The sequence below is a fragment of the Cervus canadensis genome, chromosome 7 (genome assembly GCF_019320065.1).
Source record: "Cervus canadensis isolate Bull #8, Minnesota chromosome 7, ASM1932006v1, whole genome shotgun sequence".
Taxonomy (NCBI): Eukaryota; Metazoa; Chordata; class Mammalia; order Artiodactyla; family Cervidae; genus Cervus; species Cervus canadensis.
In genome coordinates, this window is record NC_057392.1 from 64,866,856 (window position 1) to 64,894,840 (window position 27,985).

The 27,985-nt window shown below is 40.1% G+C and overlaps 1 pseudogene; it reads left to right on the top strand.

Annotated features, from left to right (window-relative positions):
• Window positions 1-4,401: 4,401 nt before the first annotated feature.
• On the top strand, window positions 4,402-27,017 carry LOC122444754 (annotated as a pseudogene).
• Window positions 27,018-27,985: the final 968 nt, after the last annotated feature.

A 27,985-nucleotide genomic window follows, 5' to 3' on the forward strand; every position in this document is an offset into this window, starting at 1 on the left:
ACTCTGGGTTGTATCCTATACTCTGGGCTGACTAATTATCTTACAGATAAGATTTACTTTTCCACCACTTTCAAAGTGGTGAAATAAAGAATGTAATAATTTCTTTGCTTAAAAACTCTAGGTATGAGGTAAAAGAAGAGAGTGAAAAAGCTGGCTTAAAACTCAACATTTGAAAAATGAAGATCATGGCATCCAGTCCCATCATTTCATGGCAATAAATGGGAAACAATGGAAATAGAGACTTTGTTTTAAATCACTGCAGATGGTAACTACAGCCATGAAATTAAAACACGCTTCCTCCTTGGAAGAAAAGCTATGACAAACCTAGACAGTATATTAAAAAGCAGAGACAGTACTTTGTCAACAAAGGTCTGTATAGTCAAAGAATGGTTTTTCCAGTAGTCATGCATGGATGCAAGAGTTGAACCATAAAGAAGGCTGAGCACTGAAGAACTGATGCTTTGGAACTGCAGTGTTGGAGAAGATTCTTGAGAGTCCCTTGGACTGAAAAGAGATCAAACCAATTAATCTAAAGGAAATCAATCCTGAACATTCATTGGAGGGACTGATGCTGAAGCTAAAGCTCCAATACTTTGGCCACCCGATGTGAAGAGCTGACTCACTGGAAAAGATCCTGATGCTGGGAAAGATTGAAGGCAAGAGGAGAAGGGGATGACAGAGAATGAGATGGTTGGATGGCATCACCGACTCGATGGACATGAGTTTCAGCAAGCTCCATGAGACGGTGAAGAACAGAGAAGTCTGGCATGCTATAGTCCACGGGGTCGCAAAGTGTCAGACGGGACTTAGTGACTGAACAACAACAATAGAGTTAAACACAGTTTTCCTCAGCCTGTATCTTGAGATACTCTCTTCTCTGATATTTTTTCCAAACTTATTCTTACTTGAATGAACCAGCCTTCAAGTCAGGCCCAGCTATGCACTAACTCCTAAGCATGTGTCAGGAGTACCTTTGTTATTGTCAGCTCTCCTTTAGCCTGGAATAAGCTCCACTTCCACAAAGACTGAGTCCTTCCAAGACCAACTTAACGTCTTGCCTCTGTTGAGCTCCTTTGGGAAACAAAGCAACCCACAAAAAGATCTTTCTCCCTACTCCCAGATTTTATTTTCTAGGGCTCCAAAATCACTGCAGATGATGACTGGAGTGAGGAAATTAAAAGACACTTGCTCCTTGGAAGGAAAGTTATGACAAACCTAGACAGCATATTAAAAAGCAGAGATATATAATTTTTCTGACAAACATCCATATAGTCAAAGCTATGGTTTTTCCAGTAGTCATGTGCCAATGTGAGAGTTGGATTATAAAGAAGGCTGAGCACCAAAGAGTTGATGTTTTTGAACTGTGGTGCTGGAGAAGACTATTGAGAATTCCTTGGAGTGCAAGGAGATCAAATCAGTCAATCCTAAAGGAAATCAACCCTAAATATTTATCAGAAGGACTGATGCTGAAACTGAAACTCCAATATTTCAGCTACCAGATGCAAAGAGCCAACTCATTGGAAAAGACCCTAATGCTGGGAAAGATTGAGGGCAGGAGGAGAATGGGGCAGCAGAGGATGAGATGGTTAGATAGCTTGACTGACTCAACAGACATGAATTTGAGCAAACTCCAAGAGATAGTGAAGGACAGGGAAGCCTGGCATGCTGCAGTCCATGGGATCAAAAAGAGTCGGACACAATTTAGCGACTGAACAACAACTCCCAGGACACCAACGTTTTACACCATTCATTTGACACATCAAATTCTGTCTTATATTATAAATTATTATTTTGAAATATGTGTACTATAAGCTCTTTGGGACAAATAATAAAGCATACATTTTCTTGTATACCTCATAGGGCTTAACAAATTATTAAGTAGTCAGATTTGCTTCAGTGGGAGGAGGGTGATCTCAGAAATACTTATAGTAATTAATGATCATTGTTAAAGAATACGTGCTGGGAATTTTTTCTAGCAGAAAGGGTCCAATCAACTAAGAACCAAAAAATCAAAATCTTAAGTTACTGAGATTAAGTGAAAGGTAATCCTAAGTGCAAATGTATGTGTGCTGTGTGTTCAGTCATGTCTGACTCCTTGCAACCCTGTGGACTGTATCCCCCAGGCTCCTCTGTCCATGGGATTTCCCAGGCAAGAATATTGGAGTGGGTTACCATTTCCTCCTTCAGGGGATCTTCCCAACCCAGGGATTGAAGATATGTCTCTTCCGTCTTCTGCACTGGCAGGAGAATTCTTTACCACTGCACCACCTGGGAAGCCCAGGTGAGTTACTGGAGTTAGGTATTTAAAAGGTTAACAAAATTTCTGAAGTCATTATAGTTAAATTTTAAAGGTTTTAGTTTTTGGTTTTTGTAAGTAGCTTAGAGTAGCTTTAACCTAATGTTATAAAAGGCAGGTTCACAGTAAATAGTAAGTTTATTCTTCAAAGAACTTTACTAATTAATTAACTCATTGATCACTAGCTAAACTAGCAAGTTGGAAAGAAGATTGCAAGAAGAAAAGCAAACAGTTACAGCAGTAGCAATCTAAAACCTAACCATATTTTAGAGAGTTGAAGGAAGAGTTGTCATGCATTTGGTGATGTATTGGGGTTGGAATTTTCATTGTCGTTGTCTTTGGTTTTTTGGTGTGGAGAGAGTTTATCTGGCTTTGATATTCAGCAAGACAGTGTCTTGCTGTCTTGCTGAATATAGCCTGTTTTTACAAATAGCTCACAGCGTCAGTTTTTCACACACTGGATGCTAGGCCTTTTCATTTTGCATGGCAGAATGGGATACAAAGAAAACATTACATACTGCTCTTTATGCTGAAGCACCAAAATGTACTCCAAGAAACATGTAGGAGGAAGATGCTGGAAAGAGGGAGGGATAGAAGAGATGATTCAAAAGAGCAATTCCCGGTTTTAGTAAATGAATCAAATCCTAGAATTAGAAAGAAAATACTCAAACTGGAAGCTAAATATGTTTGACAATCTTAAACCGAAGATAATGGCAACTTATAAAATTGAGGCTTAAGACAAAACCAATGTTCCCTCGACTTATATTTTGAAGGGCATCTATTTAGATGGTTTCTAATAATTCTGGTCTTCAGATAAACAGGGAATTGTGACTGGGTGTAGGGTAGCCTCAGGGTAATGCATGGTTCCACCAATTTACTCACTCTGAAAGCAATTTTAAAATCAATTCAATACTTCCTAGATAGGTTGACATCACCCTTCTCAAATCAGAGTGGAGGACTGAAGAGCTGGCTTTGTGCTCATTAAAATTCTGTATGCTACATATGCGGGAGCTGGTGCCTATTTTCAGGATGACCATAAAACAAAGTAATAAGTGTTCTTGTCTCTGGGGCCAAGGTGAAGAAAGCAGAGAGGAGTCATGTGGGATGAGGGGAAGGGAGAAGGGAAGCATGTAATCTGTTAATGTTTACCAAATTCTATCAATAAAATTAAGTGTCAGCCATATACAGTTAATAAAGCATCCAAAACACAGAAATAAATTCAAGAGGACTCCAAGAAATCTAATCTGAGGGAAACCAGCCAGGAAGGTAGTGACAGACAATTTAATCTGGGGAAAATGACTTTACACCAAGGAAACTGAAAACACCATTCTCAGTTCTTCTTTTATGAGTTTCATTGGTAGTTTTTCTTCTCACAACCCATTCATAAAGGAAAATAGCTGTTACCCATCCTGGTACTATTTACATAAACATAGAACCTAGTTCTTTCAGATGCATTTTATATGTATGTGTATATATGTATATATAGTGTGTATGCATACATACACAGCTACATACACAAATATATGTATAAATATATATCTAACAGGACACCCGGATCACGATTGCCATGATACAGGGACACTCTGAGACATGGCTTTGCCATGACCCTGAATCTGGGGGTTGCCTCTGCTTTGAAGGAGTGAGGCAGGGTGGCCTTCTGGAGCACTGAGTTTTATGGAGCTGTGGGAGCAAGGCTGCTATCTTTTCCCGACATAAGATGCACCTTTTGTACAACTGTGTTACTCAGGTAGGCCTGCAGAAACCCTGTGGCTTGTCCTCCAGTGAATGGAGTAAAACTTTGCAAAAGGGAAGCTCCCCCATGGACAGACAGACAGACATCTCAGAACACCCTCAGAGAAACGCATGCCCCATGCTTTCTTCAGTCCCACCTGATGGGGAAAAGCCGCTGTCCACTGACCAAGAAGTGACCTCATATTCAGAACAGGAGAGTCATCCTGTTTTTGACCATCCCATATCAAGCATTCTTTCAACAGACAAACCTAACTCCAAATGTTATCCAAAACTCTAAATGAGGTTCCTGGCGTTTCTTCTTCTTTTAGCCTACTCTTCACATACACATACATACCAGGCCAGTAGGACAACGCATGAGGTAAAAAGCAAGATTTTTATTCTAAAAAGGCGAGCTGACCTTTCAGAGTTCACCCCAACATAAATGTGCAGTCTCTCATCTCTCTAGAACAGGACTCGGTGTTCAAAGGCAGTGAAGAACTGCCTGGAGAATCAGCTGTCCTCTCCTGCTGGGTCAAGGAGAAGAAAAGACGGGAGAGTTCTTCCAGGAGGAGTTGGCACTGTGCCCACTCAGCAAGGGAAGGAACCCGCCACCTCTTTGCGCACGTCCTCTATTTTCAGAGACAACCTGGTTTCAGTTCTCTGCTGGAGGTGGTGGCCTGGCCCAGAGCAGCCGGGAGGAGGGGACCTCCTGCAGGTTGGAATGTGTGGGGATGGGCAGTACACCGTGAGAATGCATGCCAGAGTACAGAGCAGGAAACACCCTCAGCCCTTTGTCTTCCTGGCACAGCTTACCTCTCCCTTTGAAATGGCGTAAGGACCACACCCAGTGGGTCGGGCACAGCAGAGTTCCCTGGGACCCAGGGAACAAAGGAGCTCTCTCTCTCACACCAACTGAGATCAAATCTCAGCACTGCCACTTTCCCAGCTCTGCGACCTGGAGCAAATCACTGAGCCCCTCTATGCTTCAACTGCCTCCTCTCCAAACTGGAATAGTGGCAGCCCCTCCTTCATAGGACACCTAGAAATAATGAATGAGGCAAACTTCAAAGGGCCAAGGCAAAGTGTCTAGACCACCGTGAATATGTGTTAGTGTTAGGGATTACAAGTAAACATCTATCCCACCAGACTTCCCATGGACCTGCTCTTGGAGGGAAGAGCAAAAGAGAACCAGGATACCGCACTCCTCATCCCACCTGTTGGGCCCTGGCAGAGGCAGATCAGGTGGGGCTGGCACTGCCTTCAGATCTCACTCCCAGCTGCCCCTGTGTTTGTTCTCTGCAGTGAATGGAAGCAGAGCTGTTGGCTCCCTCAGTTGACAGGCACAGACATCTCGTTACCCTGAAATAGCCTAATTAAGAGAGTCTATGAAAGGAGGAACTGGTGCTGAGGAAGAACCTGGTCCACTTACTGAATACATGAACTCAGGTTCTGGAAACACTGTTTGGAATGGAATGCTGGGCTTTATTTATCAATACCATGAGAACGAAAATGCAACCAGCTGAGGCTTCATTCTTCACCGTGAACTCCCACTGCCTATAAATAAAACCCCCACTCCCCAGAGAGGTACGCCAGTGAGCTGCAACCTGCTTGCCGGGCACCACAGCTGTGGGGGAACTGACCAGGGCACCAGACACATCTGGATGCGAACCTGAAACTGCAATGAAACAGGTGTTCCTGCAACTCAGACTCAAGACTCAAGTCTAGGGAAGAATGTATGAAGGCTGCTTCTCTAAGCACATATTTTCCAAACCAAAAATCAAAACCTCATCTATCAGAGAGGACTTTATTTTTTAATTGGAGGAAAACTGCTTCACAATGTTGTGTTGGCTTCTGCCATACAAGGCGAGCTAGCCATAATTATACATATATCCCCTCCCTCTTGAGCCTCCCTCTCCTCCCCCACCCCACCCCTCGGGGTCATCACAGACCACCAGGCTGCACGCCCTGTGTTACATAGCAACTTCCCACCAGCTATCTATTTTACACAGGATATTGTATGTATGTTGAAGCTACCCTCTCCATTCGTCCCACTGTCTCCTTCCCCCACTGTGTCCACAAGTCCGTCCTCTACCTGTGTCTCCATTCCTGCCTTTCAGACAGGTTTATCAATACCATTTTTCTAGATTCCATGTCACAGAGGATTTTTGCATAGCTTCTGGGACTGCCCTTAGTCAATCTTTAAGATCATAGTTTGAATGCCAAACTATTGACCTTTGAGGACTATGAGGGGAAAATGGGACAGAATATTTGGCTAACCTGAAAATTTCAGGCACTCTACCATACACATTCACTTGGCAGGGAGGTAAAAGGCAGCAAACGGGAAAATACTTTTCAAGTGGAAACACATTAATCATTTACCAGGGTGACCCCTTGTCCTTATCTAGATCTGAATAGCAGAGAGAAGCTAGAGCTGGACCCTGAGTTTCCACGGTGACTCCCAGAGCACCAGTGCTCAGGGGTAGAACTGACAAAGAAAGTCACAACTCAAAAGGTACAACCATCTACATACTTAATTCTATTCTGAAAAATCCCGGGACACCCAGAAGGACGGAACATCCCTTGAGTGCCTGTGCTCAATTTCATGCTCCCTGGGGTTAGAAACAAGGGTGATATTCTCCTTACCCCAACAGAGTTCTGTCTAAAAAATTACTATAGCATAATAGTAGGTGGGCTTGGTGTCAGTCTGGATTCAAACCTAATGAACTGGGTAACCTCTCTAAGCCTTAGTTTCAGCATCAATAAAATGGGAAAAATAACCAGCACCTCACTCACTGGAATCATTGTGATGACATAAGAAACAACTTGGCTCATGCTAAAAATTCAATAAATGTTAACTACTGTTGCTGGGGAAAAAAAAAAAAAAAAACAAGATGTGGTGGTTCATATCATTGTATCAGCACCAACTATATGTAATTAATATCTTCTAGTGCTTTCCTGGGGCTTCCCAGGTGACTCAGTGGTAAAAAAAAAAAAAATCCACCCGCCAATGATGGAGACCTGGGTTCCATCCCTGAGTTGCGAAGATCCCCTGGAGAAGGAAACGGCAACCCGCTCCAATATTGTTGCCTGGGAAATCCCATGAACAGAGGAGCCTGGCAGGCTACAGTTCATGGGGTCGCAAGACTAGACAGCAACAACAATGGTGGGAACTTTGAGAAGCATAAAATTATAAAGCATCTCTCCTGAAATTAAATAGCTATAATATATTTAATAGAAAATGTAGAATTATAATTTTTAAATAAGTTAAAATAGGCTGGTTTTCAGTGCAGTGAGACAGAGAATCCAAGAGAGGATGTTTTGGCCATTCCGCCCCAGATCTGGGTGGGCCAGTCCATTAACATACTAAAACCACATCCCACAAGGAGTCTGAACTCACAGTCCCTGTAACTGTGGAGATTTCAATTGCTTACTTTCTGACTCACAAACCAAGCAAACTAAAATGTAGGACAATACCACAAATATACCTGTGCCACTATTTTTACTTGTTGGGTTGGTAATATGAATTTTAAATTGAATTTCAAGTTTAAGATCTGTGCTTCAGTTGTGAACGTGTGGTTATTAGTGTTGCACTCTGCGTTCTCATTTTTTTTTATTTCTACACAGAACTGGAATTTTTTATTTTTTAAAACAGGGGATGTGAACAAGATAGACTCTAAAGACATTTCTTTTTTTAACCCTTTATTAGTCTATGAATTCCTCAAATATCAAACTCCACATTATATTACATTTTTAGCGATTAATGAGAGTAATTTTTGAGAAGCTGAGAGGAGATATGTCTCTAAAGCCAAGAGTTGTTTATTTCAACAGCAGACAGAGCCTTTTCATAATTTTGCAAAAAAAAAAAAAAGCTACAAAATAAGAAACCGTCTCTAATCTCTGTGTCATTTGCGAATAAGGGACAATCATGACTGAAAAGAAGCCAATGAGGGCAGCAGAGAGATTCCAGAAAGCGCAAGACCTTGGGCCGAATGCTAGAAGCAAATGGTGTGTGGTGTGGCTGAGGGTAAGGAAACAGTGAGGGAAACTGTTTAAAAATATTTAAAGTGCCCAACCTGCTCTGCCCCGCTTCAGAGTCGAGGTATTGTCTAAGCTTCACATACTGCATCCTGTCAGAAGCTGTAGTAGCTTTTCATCTTCTGCAGCCCAGCTTTTTCTCACCTTCTTTCACACATCCTGTGCTTTTCATACATATCACATTCAGATTACCACATATACCATTCACCACTACACAGGGCAATGTAGGAAAAGCATTCCAATTAATGATTACCATTTACAATTTTGTAGAAACTGCTTCTCTGCAAAGTCAATAAGCAGCCTGACTGGTTTCACTCTGTGCAATAGGTTTCATTATCCCTAAGGATTGTATCTTAAAGAAACAAAAAGATAATAATAATAATAGAGTGCTGATACATTTGACTCAACAGTTTGGCAGAGTCCTTTAATTTAAAAATGAAAGGAAAAAATATTCATTTAAAAAAGCACTGTATTCATGTGACTATTTGCAGACTCTTAGCTGTACTGTATATGGGATAACTGTCTTGAAACTGAAAATAAGAATTAATTCAATCTGTTTGCAAAGATTTATCAGAAGCCTACCATTTAAGCTATTTCATCAACCACTATAGAGGGCATGAGAGAGTGTTCCTATTCTTCAAAGCATTCACAATCTAGTTGGAAAAGAAAATCAAAATTTAAATAATATGTTTAATTATTTAAAAATATTAATTGTTCACAAAATGTAACAGTGTAAAACTACACAAGGACAATGCAAGAAGACATGGTCACCAGTCAATAGACAGTAGAGTGAGGAGTTCTGAGGAAGAAAAACCTCTGTGTCATGTGACGGGCTGGGAAGTTCTCACAGCGGGGGTGGTATTTGCCCTGGATCTGATCAGGTATGGGTGGTGGACTTTAGACTGGTTGGGAGGAGGAGGCTAGGTTCCCAAGGGAAGCAAGAGTAGGGAGAACATATCAGAGGTGGATACTTATAAGGCATGTTCAGAAACCACTGCTAGCTAGAGTTGCAGTTTCATGTAGAGGAGCAGGATTTGGTGAAGAAAAGGGAGTGTCTGCATCAGGACAACATAAAGATACCCAAATCCTCTGTACGTCTCTAATTACATTTTCTCAACCAATAAAAAAATAATTGTTAAGTTCCTATTATATACGAGACACTCCTGGGCATGGGGGCAGGCAGAGGAACAAAAAGGAAAGATCTAATTCAAGCTCAGGAGCTAGTCATAAAAACAGGAAATGTTAACAATGCAAAATACACTAAACAAAACCGAAAAAAAAAGAAGGTGAATTTGCAAATAATTACTACATCTGTAGAGGAAACCAATTATTTTGTCTGCTAAATACCTTTTCCTTTCTTCTGAGAATAAAAGAGCCTTTTTTTACTTCTGAGTATTGCTCTCCCAGCCCCCCAACTAGTCCTGTGGTATCCACAGAAGCTACCATTTCTTCCACAGCTTTGCTCCTCTGGCCATAACTGATCTATAAGGAATGAGTATTAGCAGTATGTAAGTCCCCGGGCCCAGTTTCTTCCAGGAAACAATTACATCCTTGTTGGTTTTTCAATCTTTTTATCAGTAATATGAGCATTCTGCTAATAAATTCCCTCTTTGATAAAGTTAGTTCAAATTGGAATCCTGTCACTTGCAATTCAAAGAGCCTTATTAAAATTCTAAATGATTAAAATCTGCTTTGGGCTTCCCATGTGACTCAGCTGGTAAAGAGCCCACCTGCAATTCAGGAGACCTGGGTTTGATCCCTGGGTTGGGAAGACCCCCTGGAGAAGGGAAAGTCTACTCACGCCAGTATTCTGGCCTAGAGAAGTCCATGGACTTTATAGACCATGGAGTCGCAAAGAGTTGGACACGACTGAGTGACTTTCACTTTCACTTTGTCTTACAATTGCTTGCATTCCTTCCTTCAAACTTCTGGATGTTTCTGACTCATCTTTGTTTCACCTAAAGAGCTTAGGTGTGTGATTTGTACTAACCAGACAGGATGAGGTGCAGAATGCTAATTGCAGTAACAGATATTCTCAACTCCTAGATGTTTGACACTTTACAGGTTTATTTCTCAGTCCTATAATTGGGTGCTCTTCAAGGAGAGGTGACTATCCCCTAGGTGGTATTTCTGGAACTGACTCTTCTCATCTTATGGTTCCATTCCCAAGGACCATTCATGGTTTCCTGTGCTGGATTCTCTATACACAGGAGCAGAAATCATGAAGATGCCTTCTACTTCTTAATCACCTGGGCCTACATGTGACTACATCACTTCTGTTTTCATTCCACTGGGAGAAGCAGCCACATTGAATGAAGGCTGACAAATCTGACCCCTAGCTGGGTAGCCCTTGGCAGCAGCTCTAGCCCACTAAAAGGAGTCAGTCATGTGCAATGAAAAACTTTCCATCTCTCTCTACAATGGAAACTACAAAACTTCTGAAAGAAATCAAAGAAGACATGAACAAATGGAAAGACATCCTCTGTCCCTGAATCAGAAGAAATAATATTGTTTAAATGTCCAAACTATCCAAAGTCATCTTCAGATTCACCAACATTTCCATCAAAATAACAAAGACATTCTTCACAAAAATAGAAGAGACAATCCTAACATTTGTGTAGAACCACAAAAGATTCTGAATAACCAAAGCAATTCTAAGAAAAAAGAACAAAGTTAGAGATATTATGCATCCAGATTTCAAACTATATTACAGACCATGATAATAAAAACAGTATGGTACTCCCACCACAATAGATACCTAGACAAAATAGACAGCCCAGAATTAAATCCCAGCATATGAAGTTAACTAGTATTTGACAAGGGTGCCAAGAACACTCAAAGGGGAAAAGACAGTCTCTTCAACAAATGGTGCTGGGAAAACTGAAGAAACATATGTAGAACAATAAAATTGGATTCCTATCTCATACCACTCACAAAAATTAACTTGAAATAGATCACTAAAAACTTAAACATAAGAGCTGAAACCATAAAAATCCTAGAAGAAAGCACTGAAAAGAAACTTCTTGCCATTAGTCTTGCCATTGGCCAAAAGCACAAAAAACAAAAGCAAAAATCAACACATAGAACTGTATCACATTCAAAAGCTTCTACGCAGCAAAAGAAACAATTAAAATGAAAATACTACATACGGAATGGGAGAAAATTTTTGCAAACCACATATTGGATAAGAGGTTAATACCCAAAATTTATAAAGAACTCATACAAATTAACAAATAAATAATAATCTGATTTTAAAACGGGTAGATCTAAATAGATATTTTTCCAAAAAGGACATCAAAATGTCCACTAGGTACATGAAAAGATGTTCAACATCACTAATAATCAGGGAAATTCAAATCAAAACCACAATTAGATATCACCCCATTCCTGGTGGAATGGCTATTAATCAAGAAGACTGGTGAGGATGTGGTAAAACGGGAACCCTTGGTAAACTGTTAGTGGAAATGTCAATTGGTCCAACCACTATGGAAAACAATATGGAGGTTCCTCAAAGAAATAAAAATAGATCTACCATATGATCCAGGAATTCCACTTCTGGTCATATACTCAAAGTATATGAAAACAGGATTTCAGGGAGATATGTGAATTTCATGTTTATTGAAGCATTATTCACAATAGCCAAGACATAGAAACAAACCAAAGCCCATCAATGGAGGAATGGGTAAAAAAGATGTGTGGGGTGTGGCTGATTGAGGCCCACATACCTATGGGCCTCCCAGGTGGTGCTAGCGGTAAAGAACCTGCCTGGCAGTACAGGAGACATAAGAGATGCAGGTCTGATCCGTGGGTCAGGAAGACCCCCTGGAGGAGGGCACGGCAACCCACTCCAGTATTCTTTCCTGGAGAATCCCATGGACAGAGAAGCCTGGCAGGCTGCAGTCCATAGGGCCATACAGTCAGACAGGACTGAAGCAACTTAGCATACATACCTAAATGTATACATATATATGTATTTATATACATGTGTACTTACCTGTATATGTATACATGTATATTTGTGTATATACATATGCATGTATATATGTATATGTGTATGATGTATATATAATGATGCAGATACCTTCTTAAAACGGCTGTTTCTTGTATTAAATTGAACCTACCCACCTTTCTCTGTGAAGGCAATGAGGAAAAATTTGCGACCCTTGGAACAAACAGGAAACAATGCAAATCCTTTCTGGAGAGTCTCCAGATATATTTAAATTAATTTTTCTCCTGAAAACATTCTATGTACAGACTCCTATGGAATGAAAGTTCGATTCAATCAACAAATGGGGTTATGGAGCAGATCTCCAAACTCAAGGGAAGGGAAGTGAGTGAAGGAGATAGAAGCTTCCTAACAGCAGGCTGGACTCCAGTCATGAAGGGCCCTGGGAGCCCTCCTGAGTATAAAGGCGAGTTCTCTGGCACTAAAGGTAACTTCTGAAGAACAATGGCCATGTTTCATTTGTCTTTGTATTTCTGGTTCTGAGCACAGTACCAGACACCTAGCAAGTATCTGATAAATAATTGGTAAATGAATAAACGAACTGAACAGGGATTTGGTTATTACATCATCAATGCAAGGTGATCATCTAACCTCAATAACAGAGAAAAAAATCTGAAACTAGGGCACAAGAAAATGGAAAAAGAGACACAGAAATACAGAACAGACTTTTGAACTCTGTGGGAGAATGTGAGGGTGGGATATTTCAAAAGAACAGCATGTATACTATTTATGGTGAAACAGATCACCAGCCCAGGTGGGATGCATGAGACAAGTGCTCGGGCCTGGTGCACTGGGAAGACCCAGAGGAATCGGGTGGAGAGGGAGGTGGGAGGGGGGATCAGGATGGGGAATACGTGTAAATCTATGGCTGATTCATATCAATGTATGACAAAAATAAATAAATAAATAAAAATTAAAAAAAAAATAAAAAAAAAAAAAAAAAGATTGGAACAAAACAGGAAAAGACATTCAGTACTAAGTTTCTTCAAATGTTTTTAGTTGTAAACCAGTATGGTCTCAGAATCAGAAGCAAAGATGAGTCACCAAGCAGAGGTCAAAAGGATTTAGCTAATTAGGTGGGATGTTGAGTCAGGAAGCTGAGGGAGTTATTACTTTTAAATTATTGTACAACCTAATTGGAAAAGGTCAAGAATAATCAAAGGCATGATTTCTTTACTCTTAGCTCATTTCTGCTTCCCCCATAAGTGGAACCAGCCTGGAGCACAACTGTGTAGTAGTCCTCACTCCCCCACCTCCCCTTTTGTCATCTTCCTGCAGTCAGCACACGCACCACCAGGGGTCCAATGGCTTGGTCTTTTCCCCACCCAGTCACCCCTCACTTCCCACATCTTCCTAGGACACCACCTCTTACTTCAGACGTGCCCATCTTAAATGTTCTCACCTTGCATCTCAATCAGCCACACTCCACTCTTGGCTGGTGAAAGCTGCCTAAATTTGTTAATTTGCTTGTGTGTTCAGAAAGGGCATTAATGGTATATTCAGGGAAAACATCATCTTGATATCTGAATATACATAAATTGTATATTCAGGCAAAATATTGCCTTGCCTTCTTACTTATAACTGAGGGACACCATGCCACAATCCCACAAACAGTTGGAAGGTGTTAGGGACTTCCCTGTGGCTCAGTCGGTAAAGAATCTGCCTGCAATGCAGGAGACCATCTGAAATGCAGGAGACCCGGGTTTGATGCCTGGGTCAGAAAAATCCCTTGGAGGAGGAAATGGCAACCCCCTCCAGTATTCTTGCCTGGGAAATCCCATGGACAGAGGAGCCTGGCAGGGTACAGTTCATGGAGTCGCCAAGAATCAGACACAACTTAGTGACTAAACCATCGCACATGAGCAAAAAAAACTACAAATTACCAGGTTGCCAAGTTAATAAGAGGTAAATGTTGGTGACTCTTATGTAGGCCCGTGGACTTTATCCATTTTTATCCAACAGAGTACCTCTAACCATGAAAATTTTAAAGTGAAGTAAGGCCACTGAGGAGATGATCATGGGGCAAATTAACTTTTACTACCCTTTTAAAATACACCAGGAATCTCAGCTACTCTTTTCTGTCAGATCTGCAAACCTGGCTATCAAATTGTTTTAAAATAGCAGCTATCCTGGTCAGATCAACACTGCACGACCTCTCATGGCAAAACTTCAGCACCAGGCCAGCAAGCAAGATAACAACTGCATTAGCTGATACCTTTTCAAGAATGCCTGAGTCATTTCCCTTCAGACCCCTGACTCCTTTATTTCTGATTATCTCAGAAATATGCTTCTTATAACTTAATAGTCAAAAACACTATTTTGGTCTGTGGTATCTTTTACACACTCCTTCAAAAAAAAAAAAATTCACCTAGACAATTTAAAAAATAAAACTGAACTTCCCCAAGATTGTGACCAAGCCACACCAGCCTCCAAGGTTACTCATAACTGAGGGACATCCTGCCACAATCCCATGAACAATTTGAGGATAGTTATGAGCAAAAAGAACTACAAATTAACAGGCTGCCAAGTTAACACAAGGTAAGTATTGACAACTATTATGTAAGTTCATGAACTTTACTCATTTTTTTTCCTTTTCTGTTGTCACTACTGTTACTTTAAATCTTTTCAGAAACAATATAGAATATAAGTGAATTCACAGAAATATATAAATACATATATCTCTATATATACATATACACATATATTCCCACATATGTCAAGTCACTATTCCTAGAAATATCCCCAAAGGAAGCTGCCTTTTAAATGTCTCCCCTTCAAAATAACAAGGTAGATTATAGTCTTTGTTGCAAATTATAACAGTCTCACATATTCAGCAGACAGTCTATAGAACTCAACCAAATATACATTCCTTCTTGAAAATTGAAACAATGATAACAATGGAAAAAAGACTCTAGCATTGATAAGGAATGCACTTAAACCAAGCTCATACATTTTACAGAGGAAGATAAATGAATTCACCCTGAAGCCTATAGGCCAGAGCTAATTGAAATATTCAGGGGTTCACCTTACCGTAGCTGATTAAACTTACTGACCTATCTACTACCCCATGAAACCCATAGATCAGCCTTAGCAAACAGAAGACATGGAATTACACATATAATGGACTGTATTTATGAAGCAGAACCAGAGAAACCAGTGCAAATGATCGGAGATGATGGAAGGGAAATAAAAAAAGAAATCAAGCAGATGGGGACTATACAAGCTCTGACACCCAAGGATATCATTCTACAACCCTACAGTTTACAAATAATAGAGTGATCGTGCTGAGTCATAAAGGAAAGCTTAGGTCACATCCGATAGACTCTGCTCATTATGATAGGGAGGTGAATAACACAATTACCAAGTAAGAAATGGTTTCCAGAGAGCTCTGATATGTAAAATGCATCTTTAAAAGACTGAACATTGAAAGAACTTGATTCCTCAATGTTAACCAACATATGAATTGTTGGTGTGTCAGCCAAACAAGTTCAAGAATTAAAAATAACAGAGGAAGAAACTGTCTTATTAGGACACTCTATTTCCTCTTTATTACTTCAAAGTACTCAGACAATTTTCAATTTTAGAGGACCTGTTTTAATAAATACTAATTAGATAAACATGTTTTATATTAATATAGTAAAATGTGAAGAATGAAGAATGATGCTTCTAAAAAACTTCAAGATATTTATCTCATCTATTCAAGTGTACCAGGCACATTTCTTGGTTTAGCAAAAAGTTTTCATTTATTCAAACATTCCCCTGGCTCCACACAATTTTGCTTCAGCTAAGGGTTTATGTAAAAAAAAAAAAACTTTTACTTGTCATTCAAATTCTACTAGATTCTAAATCAACTCTGTTAATACAAAGTAGTACTGTGCCAAGCAGAGTCTTAGCCTCCGGAAATATCCAGATCAGCCTAAACCCATCGATGATCACCAGGGCTCAGAGCCCAGCCCTGAGGAAACAGATAAACACACAGTCACTGCAGTAGAATAAGTGTTGTTAGAGCTAAAAAAATACACTACTTCTTATGAGAGCAATGGCAAAAGGAGAGAGCAGGGTTTAGTGTGTGAATATATATATATGTACATCAACATACGTATATATGAATGGAGATATAGCCTGTGTTTTGACTTCAGGAACAGTTAAATAACACTGATGCTCTTCTTCATGAAAATAAAAACATGGCATAGTAATTTGGGATTATAGCATCTGCCAACCAGCTAAACCTGGACTGCAAGCCAGGTTCTGCCACTCAAACTCTGCAGCCTTGAAGAGGTTCCTTGCACCCTCTGAGCTTCCATTTTCACCTATAAAATAAAGCTTCCTATAGTACCAAGTTTCATTGTTCAAAGCCTATCATATAGGAGAATCAAAAATCATTAATTATGTTTCTTTATTATTGATACATAAATATTATTTAAAATAGTCTATTGTTCACCACACATTCAGAATATTCTGTGATTCATGATAAAGTTTGGTCTAAAATGTTTTTGTTCAAGAATGTAAATAACCAGGGAAGGGTTGTGCCCTTCAGACACACAGGTATGCATGCTCAGAAGAACAATAACAACCAACCAGGCAGGGCTAAGAGCTCTAGCTTCTTTGGGAGCTCTCCTGAGTGCCCAGATATTTTTAGATTATTTTTTAAATGGAAAACAGACACACACACCCCAAAAGGCATAAAACAAACACCCAGAAATATTTTGCTTCAATTTTACATGGGTTATTTTTACAGATCTGTCTTGCTGTGTGGATTCCATTGAGAATGAAATGAATCCGTGCTATTGCTTCCATGGAAACCTGTTTCTTTGTGATTGGCTGAGCAGTATCCAGGCTTCAACAATATCCCAGAAAGTACAAGTCCTGTTAATGTTTAACAGACGTGGTAAAACCTACCAACCCCATGGCATTTATTATGCAACTCACTATTAATAAAGAGATTCAAATCCATCCTAACATTTTCTCACCCTCTGAATATCCTTGTGATGTTTTTTTTTCCCTTGTTAACCTGACCTACAGAGGAAAAGGAACTGAGAGGGGGGAGGGGAAGACAAGACCTAGAAAGGGCATGAAATCTTGAAGGTGCGATAAGATAAAACCTATCGAGGTTGTAATTACAAGTGTCTTTATTTCATTTGTTTTATTTCAAGATAGAATTGGCTTAAAAGAGGAAAATGATATGCCCATAAGGAATGTGTTGCCAATTTACATTTGATCAGGATTGAAAACAAGAGTATCAAGTCACCTAAGACAATTTATATAACTATGAGCATACTGGTGTGATTAACCAAGATGAGGCAAATGATGCAAATCAAACGGCCCAGAGGAAACATGTGTACTCACTAGTGTCCACGGGAAACAGTTTTTTTAAAGCACATATGATTCGAAACTCCTTGTGTGCCTTGTATTAAGGAAAGCATCCATATATTTAAAAAGAAAAAAAAGTCCATTTTGCAAGAGTTAAACTTCCAGGTAATTATTTTTTCCAAAATCTTTACACTGTCTGAATACTTGGGAAGTTCTCCAGTGTTTCAAAAGTTATATTTACACCATAGCATGAGGAAATCCACCCCTTAACAAGGGGAGTAGCACTGAAAAGGAGCCAGGGTTTTTAGTGTTTCCTTATTTTATCTTGCTGAAACCATGTAACCCAGATTGCGACTTAAACACACATCTTTCCACTGAGATCACATGTGGTCTCGAGACTAAATAAAGCTTAGGTTCTTGATGTCTCATTGCAGAAAGGATTCAGTGAGAGACAAAGTGATAGGTAAGAAGTGGATTTAATATTTATTGTATTTATTTATTTATTTGGCTGCACCAGGTCTTAGTTGAGGCATCCAAGGGCCTGACCTGGGATCGAACCCAGGCCTGCTGCACTGGGCGTCCTCTATAAGGATGTATCAATTTTGTGTATAAATCCAATAAGAATCATGTTAGGAAGTGCTACTGTGTGAAATCACTTAACTATTGATATATCTAAAACTGATATTTGCTGAGAGGCCATAAAAATAACTGCCCATGTGCTTTCTGTAAATCTTAAACTAATACAATGATGGAAAGTAGGATAGGTTTAGAATTGTACATAACAGTACCTCAACTTTAATAAATTAATGTAAACTTGTAAAGATTTAAAAAATCATACATCAAATGCTAACCATGATTATCACTGGGAGTACACAGTTGATTCTGGGTTTGTTTGTTGATTCTGGGTCTAAAAACATTTTAGACCAAACTTTTTTCTTTTACTTTATACCTTAGTCTCTGTACATTTTTCACACAAAACATGTTATTTAAAAAGGAAAAGTTATATTTTTTGACATAAATTATCAGCAATTTTTTCATCTTTCTTTGTAAGGACCATTAAACCTTAAATATATAAAGAGTCTTAGAAGTTTTAAAGTATCGTGCATCCATTATCTTATTCCAGGCACACAACAGCCTGGGAGAAAGATATTACAGAGCACCAACTCTCACTTACAGATAAGGGAAATGAAGGCCAGGGGTTAGCCAACTTTCCAGGATGGCTGGGGACATAAGAGTCAGAGCTTGAAGAACATATCTGGTGCCATGGGGTCCCTATATCCCAACACTGAGATTATATATGAGATATATTACACTGATGGTTTTCATATCTCTTTAAACTAAGTCATAAGTCCATGTTCACAACATAATTTTTTTTTGTATTCCATTCCTGCATGTAACACACTAAGAATCAAGCAGATGTTTAATAAACATTTTAAATTAACTTACAGCAATCCCTTTCTCTTTGTATATTTTAAAACTCATTTACCTATGCAGCTTAATAAATTTACTAAAGAACTGACAGCACTTTAATTAATTTTTTCTTTACACTATTTTCCAAAGTTTGAAACTCTGGGGTTTTAAATATGTGTGTGTGTGTGTGTGTGTGTGTGTGTGTGTGTGTGTGTGTGTCTGTACACTCTTTCTTGACTATCCACACAGTTTTAGGGGAAAGGATATGAGAAAAGAATAACATGAATATTCACTGAGCAGTTTATAAAGAGCACCACCTAGAAAGGGCAAACTGCCACTGCATCAGTGCCAGTGAAGACAGGGAGAGAGGAAGGCTGGTATCCTTCATCCAGCCATTTCCCCGGACTAGTGGCAGAGTTAGATCAGCAGTCAAGACTAATGGAGTTCTAAGGGACAGTCCCAAGATGCCTGATAGAGAAGGGGGAAATGAAGAGACAAACACCCCAAGATGCCAGGATTAACAGGATATTACCTAGGGTTTCAAAATTCCTTTCCTGGGTTGCTCATTTGTTCTAAGGAATCCGCATCAGCAGAGTCACTGCAAACATAGATGAGTCAACTAGAAAAAGGTGCCCCTTTCTCCCAGCAGACATGATCTTGACCAAAACTCAGAGTTCAGTGAATGGACTGGGGTTTGTAATATACCCCCACTTGCTCCCTGACCAGGGACTCATATAGTAAGCAACCTGCACAACTGTACGCCACAGCCCTGCACGTGAACTGGAAACAGAATCGAGCTGAGTCAGCTTCTACCTAGAAGATATTTTTGACACCTTGCCAAAAAAGTATGTTTTTGTTTAACAGATAGCACATACACACACATATCTGATATGTAACAAAGACAAAGAAATGATTTATAGAAGTCAGAGGTAAATGAATTTCCAGTTTAAAATGAAAACAGATACCCACTTCATACAGTATAGCAATAACAAATAAGATAATACACATCATGCACAGAGCACAAAGCCTGGTGTGACTCATTCTGTAAAATATTGGTTCTCTGCCATTTCCCTTGAAACTATTTAGATAAGCTGCTGTTACAGTGGTAATTCTTTAAAAATCCAACTCTTTATTGCCATAAATTGCAAAGCTTTCATATTTTCCCACTTAGGAACAAACTATACTCCCTCCCTCCCTATCATCCTCTCTACCAAGTACATTTTAGAGTAGCAGGCAGCATGCCATAGACTCTGAACCCATCTGGAAAAACTGTAAATTAGTTTTGTATGATATGTTAGTACAAAACTCAAAGCCAGCTCTGACTTTACATTCTATAATAAAACTAAAATTTGGCCCATGTTTGCAAAAATTTTGCCAGCATTTGCTATGGGTCTGTGATTGTCATTAATCCATAGATATGAACCCATCTCAAAGGTGAAAGATTCCAGATCTGCTGAGAGCTGAGCAAAAAAGTCAGGCATATATCCTAAATGTCACTTTGAACACCATCCCCCCAAAATATGAAAAGCTGATGCACACCACTGTTCAGAGTGTTGGAGAGGAAAAATGTGCAGAGTCATATCTCTGAATGAATTTGGGTCACAGTCCTTCCTGTATGCAGGGCTATCTCTTCCAGATGAACCACAGAAACGGACCAGTTGTTGTGAATGCGTACCATGTCTTCTGGGGCAGCCATGAGCTCTCTCCTTCCCTATGGCTTTCTAGTTTAAAAAAAATAATAATAATAAATGTGTAGAGAATTCACCTGCCATATCTTCACCATATTAAAAGGCAGGGTAAGAAGACAGCATGTACTGTTAATTTGCTCAATCCTGCCCTTGATTACCACAGTGTCACAGAGTGACACTGTTTCCAAAATAGTTTTCAGCTTCTACCCAAGGTTGTAGCCTTCTCCAAACTTCTGAACCCTGGAATCTCACAAGTAAGCAATGACCCCCCAAGTTGTATGTTTATATTTTATTAAAATGTCATATAGCCAGATTTTTCTGACCTGGTATAGCTTTAACCAGAGACAATTTCTAGATGATGAAACTCAAGGCAATGACCTAACATGCGGTATTTTAATAAACAGGAAATTGTACAAATCAGAGAACTACTACCATAAAAACAAGTTTGAAAGTAATAGAGGACACTGTACAGAATATAGGTAAAATACTAGAATTAGGCAACCCACATCTGAATGAAAACGTATACAAAACAGCAGAGTACAAGTATTTTAACTAGGAAAACAAAAATAGACTCTTAAGAACACGGAGGGCTTCCCTGGTGGATTAGACCATAAAGAATTCACCTGCAATGCAGGAAACCTGGGTTCAGTCCCTGGGCTGGGAAGATCCCCTGGAGTAGGAAATGGCAACCCACTCCAGTAATCTTGCCTGGAGAATGCCATGGACAGAGGGGCCTGGCAGGCTGCAGTCTATGGGGTCACAATGAGTTAGACACAGCTGAGTGACTAACACACAAGAACACAGCAGGAGAGGGAAAGATAAGAGAAAATAAGTTAAGTTCTCTTTGGGTTTCTCTGAGACCAGATCATCCAAGGTACCAAGCAGAGAGGAAAACAAAGGACTTCCTTGATGGTCCAGTGATCAGAACACTGTCTTCCACTGTAGGGGGCAAGGTTTGATCCCTGGTTGGAAAACTAAGATTATGCATGCCGCCTGGCAGAGCCAAAAAATAGAAAAATAAAATTTAAAAAAAAGAGAGAGGAAAATAGGACCCAAGCTTTGCTTCCATCCTTCAACTCTCACCCAACATTGTATATTCCTGCCATCTGGTTGACTTTTAGTTCTCATGAAGGACACAAGTGTCTCTTTTCAAACAACTGCAAATCTCAAATCTCATCTGCACTCACAACCATAGGTAAGCTGTGACCACTACTGTGATGCTTAAAAGAAAAAGTTTCAAAAATAAATATATAAATAATCTTAATTAAATCTCATTGTTTGCATGTGACTCATCTGCCCTGCCATACACATTAAACCCCAAATCTAGGTCAGCTCATTGTTTTGTAATCCACAGGCCCTAGCCCAGCACTTTGAGTAAACAAAATGTTTCAATATTTATTCATCTATTTTTCCCACAGCCATATATTTTCCTAAATTCAAAATTATCATTTAGTTAAGAACAAATTGAGAGCCATTTAAAATGCAGAAGAGAACAATTTCAGCACCATTCTGTTTTCCCCTGCATTTATCTCTGCATTCATTCAGTACACAAGGGTAGGAATAAGGTACCTTGCTAAATGTCCCCAGGATACCAGAGTCAAGACAAGGTGTCTGCCCACTAGAATCTAGTTAGGGAGACAACACAGTGAGCAAATGATGGAAACAATGTTGTTTTTCATTGTTAGTAGTTTGGGCTCTAAAATGGTCTAGAAAGAGGGTGATAGTGGATTCTAGATCAGGAATTGGCTTCCTTCTGCAGATCCAGGACCTTGGGGTTTCGAGGGGAGATATGATCACAGAAATGTGCTAACCGTCTTCATGACTCAGGGATTTTATCAATTTCAAGATTGATCCCCATGCACATGGCAGATGCTCTGTACTTACTGCTCAAAACAAAGGTGGGCCAAGACAGACAACTACTGAGCTATAAGCTCTTGTGAGTGAGTGATGATAGTCCGACTCTTTGCGACCTCACGAACTGTAGACTGCCAGGTTCCTCTGTCCATGGAATTCTCCAGGGAAGAACACTGAAGTGAGTAGCCATTCCCTTCTCCAGGGGATCTTCCCCACCCAGAGATTAAACCCAGGTCTCCTGCATTACAGGCAGATTCTTTACCATCTGAACCATCAGGCAAGCCTCTCTGAGTAGGCTATAAACGCAAAAATATGGACAATGACTACTTTTCTTAATAAACAATCCAGCTTCCCAGTTAGCCTTCTCAGGGTACCCTAAGAGTCAGGCAGGCCCAAGGCAACCTCACTATACCAAGAGAGACAGTCCACTAAAATACAGGCTAGGAAGATAGAGTATTGGCTGAATTATCTCTGCACTATTCCCAAGGCCTAGACAAAGTCTGAAGCATAGTGCCCTAAAGAAGTTTGTTAGGTGAATAAATAAATTAATGAATCAAGATAGGACCTAAAGCATGGCTCTAAAGTGAAGACATTAAACATAGACCAGAGGTCACACGAAGTATAAAGAGTCTTCTATCTTATCTATTCAAATTGAAATTTACACCACCCCCCCCCCCCTTAAAAAGGGACTTGGTCCAATACAGTCCTTGGTATTGACCTTTTCTCTTGGAATGAATGAGAAGAGAAATCAGAGCCCTCCCTAGAGTGGGAGTATGTGCGATAAATTTATTTTAAAAGTATGCTCAAAGTATTGCGGGGAATACAGTAGAAAACAGAAGAATACACTTCCTTCATTCAGCCTTAGGCTTAAAGAAGGCTTCTTGGAAGTGGGGCCATTTGAGCTATTTACATTCCATGTGAACCACAAACCCCGCTGTTTAGAAGTACTTTGCTCTTGGACTTAAAGAGGATAGCAATGAGAAAGATGACTTCATACTTTCCCCTGTGAAAGAAAGAAAAAAACAAATGACAACAACAAAATTATCACAGGCATCAGAGACTATTTCCTGATGATCTAACACTTAACTATGTATGCTAGCAGCTTAGTCAATGATTCAAGAATAAAGAAAAAAAATTAAGAAAGAAAATATGGCAGAGAATATGGATTTGGAATTTAACTCTGCTTGTGAGTCTATTGTGAAAGAATGAGAGCTACTTTTCCTTATCTTCATTGCAAGGGAAAAGCAAGGATTTGTAACCTAGATGTCAACCCAAGGAAGAGAGTTTCAGATGTTTAGATTTTCAAAGTAAACAACTGAATCATTCAAGATGGGGAAAGTTCAGAAGTTTCTGAATGACGTGACTCTATCCTAGTGGACCCTATGCCCAGGCAATGTGGGAGTGCTACTGAGGTAACATGAAATGATAGCTGCTCAGTCATGCCTGACTCTTTGCAACCCCATGGACTGTAGCCTGCCAAGCTCTGTTCATGGAATTCTCCAGGCAAGATTACTGGAGTGGGTTGCCATTTCCTTCTCCAGGGGGTCCTCCTGACCCAGGGATCCTACATTGCAGGAGTCTTTACCATCTGAGCCACCAGGGAAGCCTACTATTAAGAGACATTTCTTTTTTTTTTTTTTTCCCCATTTATTTTTATTAGTTGGAGGCTAATTACTTTACAATATTGTAGTGGTTTTTGCCATACACTGACATGAATCAGCCATGGATTTACATGTGTTCCCCATCCCGATCCCCACTCCCGCCTCCCTCCCCATCCCATCCCTCTAGGTCTTCCCAGTGCATCAGCCCTGAGCACTTGTCTCATGCATCCAACCTGGGCTGGTGATCTGTTTCACCCTTGATAGTATACTTGTTTCAATGCTATTCTCTCAGAACATCCCACCCTCGCCTTCTCCCACAGAGTCTAAAAGTCTTCTGTACATCTGTGTCTCTTTTTCTGTTTTGCATATTGGGTTATTGTTACCATCTTTTTAAATTCCATATATATGCATTAGTATACTGTATTGGACTTTATCTTTCTGGCTTACTTCACTCTGTATAATGGGCTCCAGTTTCATCCATCTCATTAGAACTGATTCAAATGAATCCTTTTTAATGGCTGAGTAATATTCCATGGTGTATATGTACCACAGCTTCCTTATCCATTCATCTGCTGATGGGCATTTAGGTTGCTTCCATGTCCTGGCTATTATAACCAGTGCTGCGATGAACATTGGGGTGCACATGTCTCTTTCAGATCTAGTTTCCTCGGTGTGTATGCCCAGAAGTGGTATTGCTGGGTCATATGGCAGTTCTATTTCCAGTTTTTTAAGGAATCTCCACACTGTTCTCCATAGTGGCTGTACTAGTTTGCATTCCCACCAACAGTGTAAGAGGGTTCCCTTTTAAGAGACATTTCTAAGTATAAACACAGGTCAACTTAAAAAGTATCAGCAGATACATGCTTGACTTTATCTTATAATCTATAAATAATACATTAGAATATGTAATGAATCCATACACCTTTTCCAAAGGAATACCCAAGATGGAAGTAGCAATAAAGTTATAAATGAAAGTCATCAATCAGATGAAATAATTTAGATGAAGGTTTTCTCTCTCAAAGAGATGGGGACTGGGCAAGTGGTCAGGAAGGAAATACAATGTGCTTTTAACTTTGTATGAAAAATAATGTTCAGTTCCACATTGCTGAACATAGTTCTATTTTTGCCAAATAAATCCTCTCCTACAAGTTACTGTTCAAATGCTTTATTAAAACTCTGCTTCTGGCCTTTGTTTTGGAATCTGTTACTTTTTGTTGCCACCTCCTGATTGCTGTCCTCTGAAGCTTCTACTTCCTTCCTGCTATCCCCTGACACCTCAGTTGCCCTCGTGCTGTCCCCTGAAGCCTCGATTGCCTTCCCACTGTCCTCGGAAGTTGCGATATCCTTCCCGTGGACCTTCTAGCTCTGATGGCTCCGTGGCCACAGAAAGCCACCAGCACCGTGAATCATGCCACTTTTCCTGTACTTCTGTTACTGATGCAGTAGGGATATCAAAGCAAACACCCTGCTTTCCTTTGAGAAAGACCATTCCCTTCACTTTGGAATCAATAGCCTCACCCAGCTGCTCTTTAAGTTCTTCTTAAATGGAGAAATTCAAGAGAAAAGCCCCAACCTCAAAAATGGATTCCCCGACACTGGAACTGACTCCAACTTCAAGGAAGCTGCTAGTGAAGAAAACAGTGAGTTAGAACATGAAATGACATGGAGCAAAAAGAAGGAGCTTTCTCCACTTTTCCCATATCTGAAGAAACTGCTAAACTTCTTAAAGTCTGTGGGGTGACCTTCCTGTTTTCTATACAAGCAAAGACATTTCACCATGTCTATAGTGGGAAGGATTTGATTGCAGAGGCATGGACAGGAACTAGAAAGACATCTCCTTTGCTATCCCATTGGTTGAGAAACTTCTTGGAGAACTGCAAGACCGGAAGAGAGGGCATGCCCCTCAGGTATTGGTTCTTGCACCCACAAGGGAGTTGGCAAGTCAAGTAAGCAGAGACTTCAGTGACATCACAAAAAAGCTGGCAGTGGCTTGTTTTTATGGTGGAACTCCCTATGGAGGACAAATTGAACACATGAAGAATGGGATTGATATCCTGGTTGGGACACCAGGTCGTATCAAAGACCACTTGCAGAATAGCAAGCTAGATCTCACCAAACTTAAGCATGTTGTCCTGGATGAAGTTGACCAGATGTTGGGTGTGGGCTTTGCTGATCAGTGGAAGAGATTTTATGTGTAGCATACAAGAAAGATTCAGAAGACAATCCCTAAACACTGTTTTTTTCTGCAATTTGCCCCTATTGGGTGTTTAATGTTGCTAAGAAAGACATGAAATCTACATATGAACAAGTGGACCTAATTGGTAAAAAGATACAGAAAATGGCGATAACTGTAGAGCATCTGGCTATCGAGTGCCACTGGACTCAGAGGGCAGCAGTTATTGGAGAGGTGATCCAAGTGTACAGTGGTTTTCAAGGGCGCACTATCATATTTTGTGAAATGAAGAAAGAAGCCCAGGAGTTATCAGGGAATGTGGCTGTAAGACAGGATGCCCAGTCGTTAACACGGAGACATTCCACAGAAGCAAAGGGAAATCACCCTGAAGGGTTTTAGAAATGGTGATTTTGGAGTTTTGGTTGCAACCAATGTGTCTGCACATGGGTTAGACATCCTTGAGGTTGATCTAGTTGTTCAAAGTTCTCCACCAAAGGATGTTGAATCCTGCATTCATCGTTCTGGGCGAATAGGTAGAGCTGGGAGAACCAGGGTTTGCATCTGCTTTTACCAGCACAAAGAAGAATACCAGTGAGTCCAAGTGCAGCAAAAAGCAGGAATTAAATTTAAACGAATAGGTGTTCCTTCTGCAACAGAGATAATAAAAGCTTCTAGCAAAGATGCCATCAGGCTCTTGGACTCTGTGCCTCCCACTGCGATCGGTCACTTCAAGCAAAGAGCCAAGAAGCTGACTGAGGAGAAAGGAGCTGTGGGAGCCCTGGCAGCAGCCCTGGCCCACATTTCTGGTGCCACGGTGGTAGACCAGCACTCCTTTATCAACTCAGAAGCGGGCTTTGTGACCATGATCTTGCATTGCTCAATTGAAATGCCAAACATTAGTTATGCTTGGTAACATGAAGACTAGGTCTAAAATCTGGGCCCTGTGACTCAGCAGAGACTAAAGATCTAGTGGGCAAGTTTCACATGTACACTGGGCCACCAAACCTATGCTTTTCAATAAGCCACTTCAGCAGCCAGACCAGAGGCCCTTCCCCAAGTTTTCTGGAAGGTATAACACCCTCAAATTACTTGAATAATCAAAAGAAGTTGCAGGGCAAAAACAGATGAGATTAAATTCTCAACATCCTTGCTCAGTCAGGAGGGAACAGAGCCAAATTTATTTGAACATGAAGAAATACAACACTTCCTGCTCCCAGAGTTGAGCAGCCAATTCATACTCATTTTATATGTTTGACCAAAGTTCAGAAACAAAATCAACCTTTTAAAAAGCAAAACCAAGCCCCTAGATCTTTGCAAATGAATGGCAGGACTTCACATTTTGCAGAACACCCATATTTACCTCAGACACAGCCAGTCAACTAGAAAACCAGCCAAGCTTGATAAGTTTACCCAATTCCTAACCTTTCCAGACCCTGGAAGAATGTCTGTCTCAAGCAGTTTCAGTTACCGTCCTGAGATGACCCAAGGACTTCCTCCCACTAACAACCATTCTAAAAAGAAGGGGGCAAAAATCCACATGCTGAAATGCCCTCCTTGGCCAATCTCCCATTTAACTGTACAAACAGGAACAGAGTAGCTAATGTTTAAATGGAACTAATGTTACATGTCAGTGTTAAACTCATGTTTTGTGATTTGTTTTTTCCAAAGACTATATTAACACTGTCTATAGGTAGCAAGAGCTCAATAGTTTCATTTCACTTTTCTAGATAGCAGGCATTCATTGGTTCTTGAATGTTTCATATCAGGCAGAATTCCTGGCTTACTGTGTTTGATAGAAAGAAAAGAATTCTGGATCAAAACAGAAGGGGAATTGCAAAATGAATTCCAATGAAACATGAGCAAGGAAGTACATCTATGTAG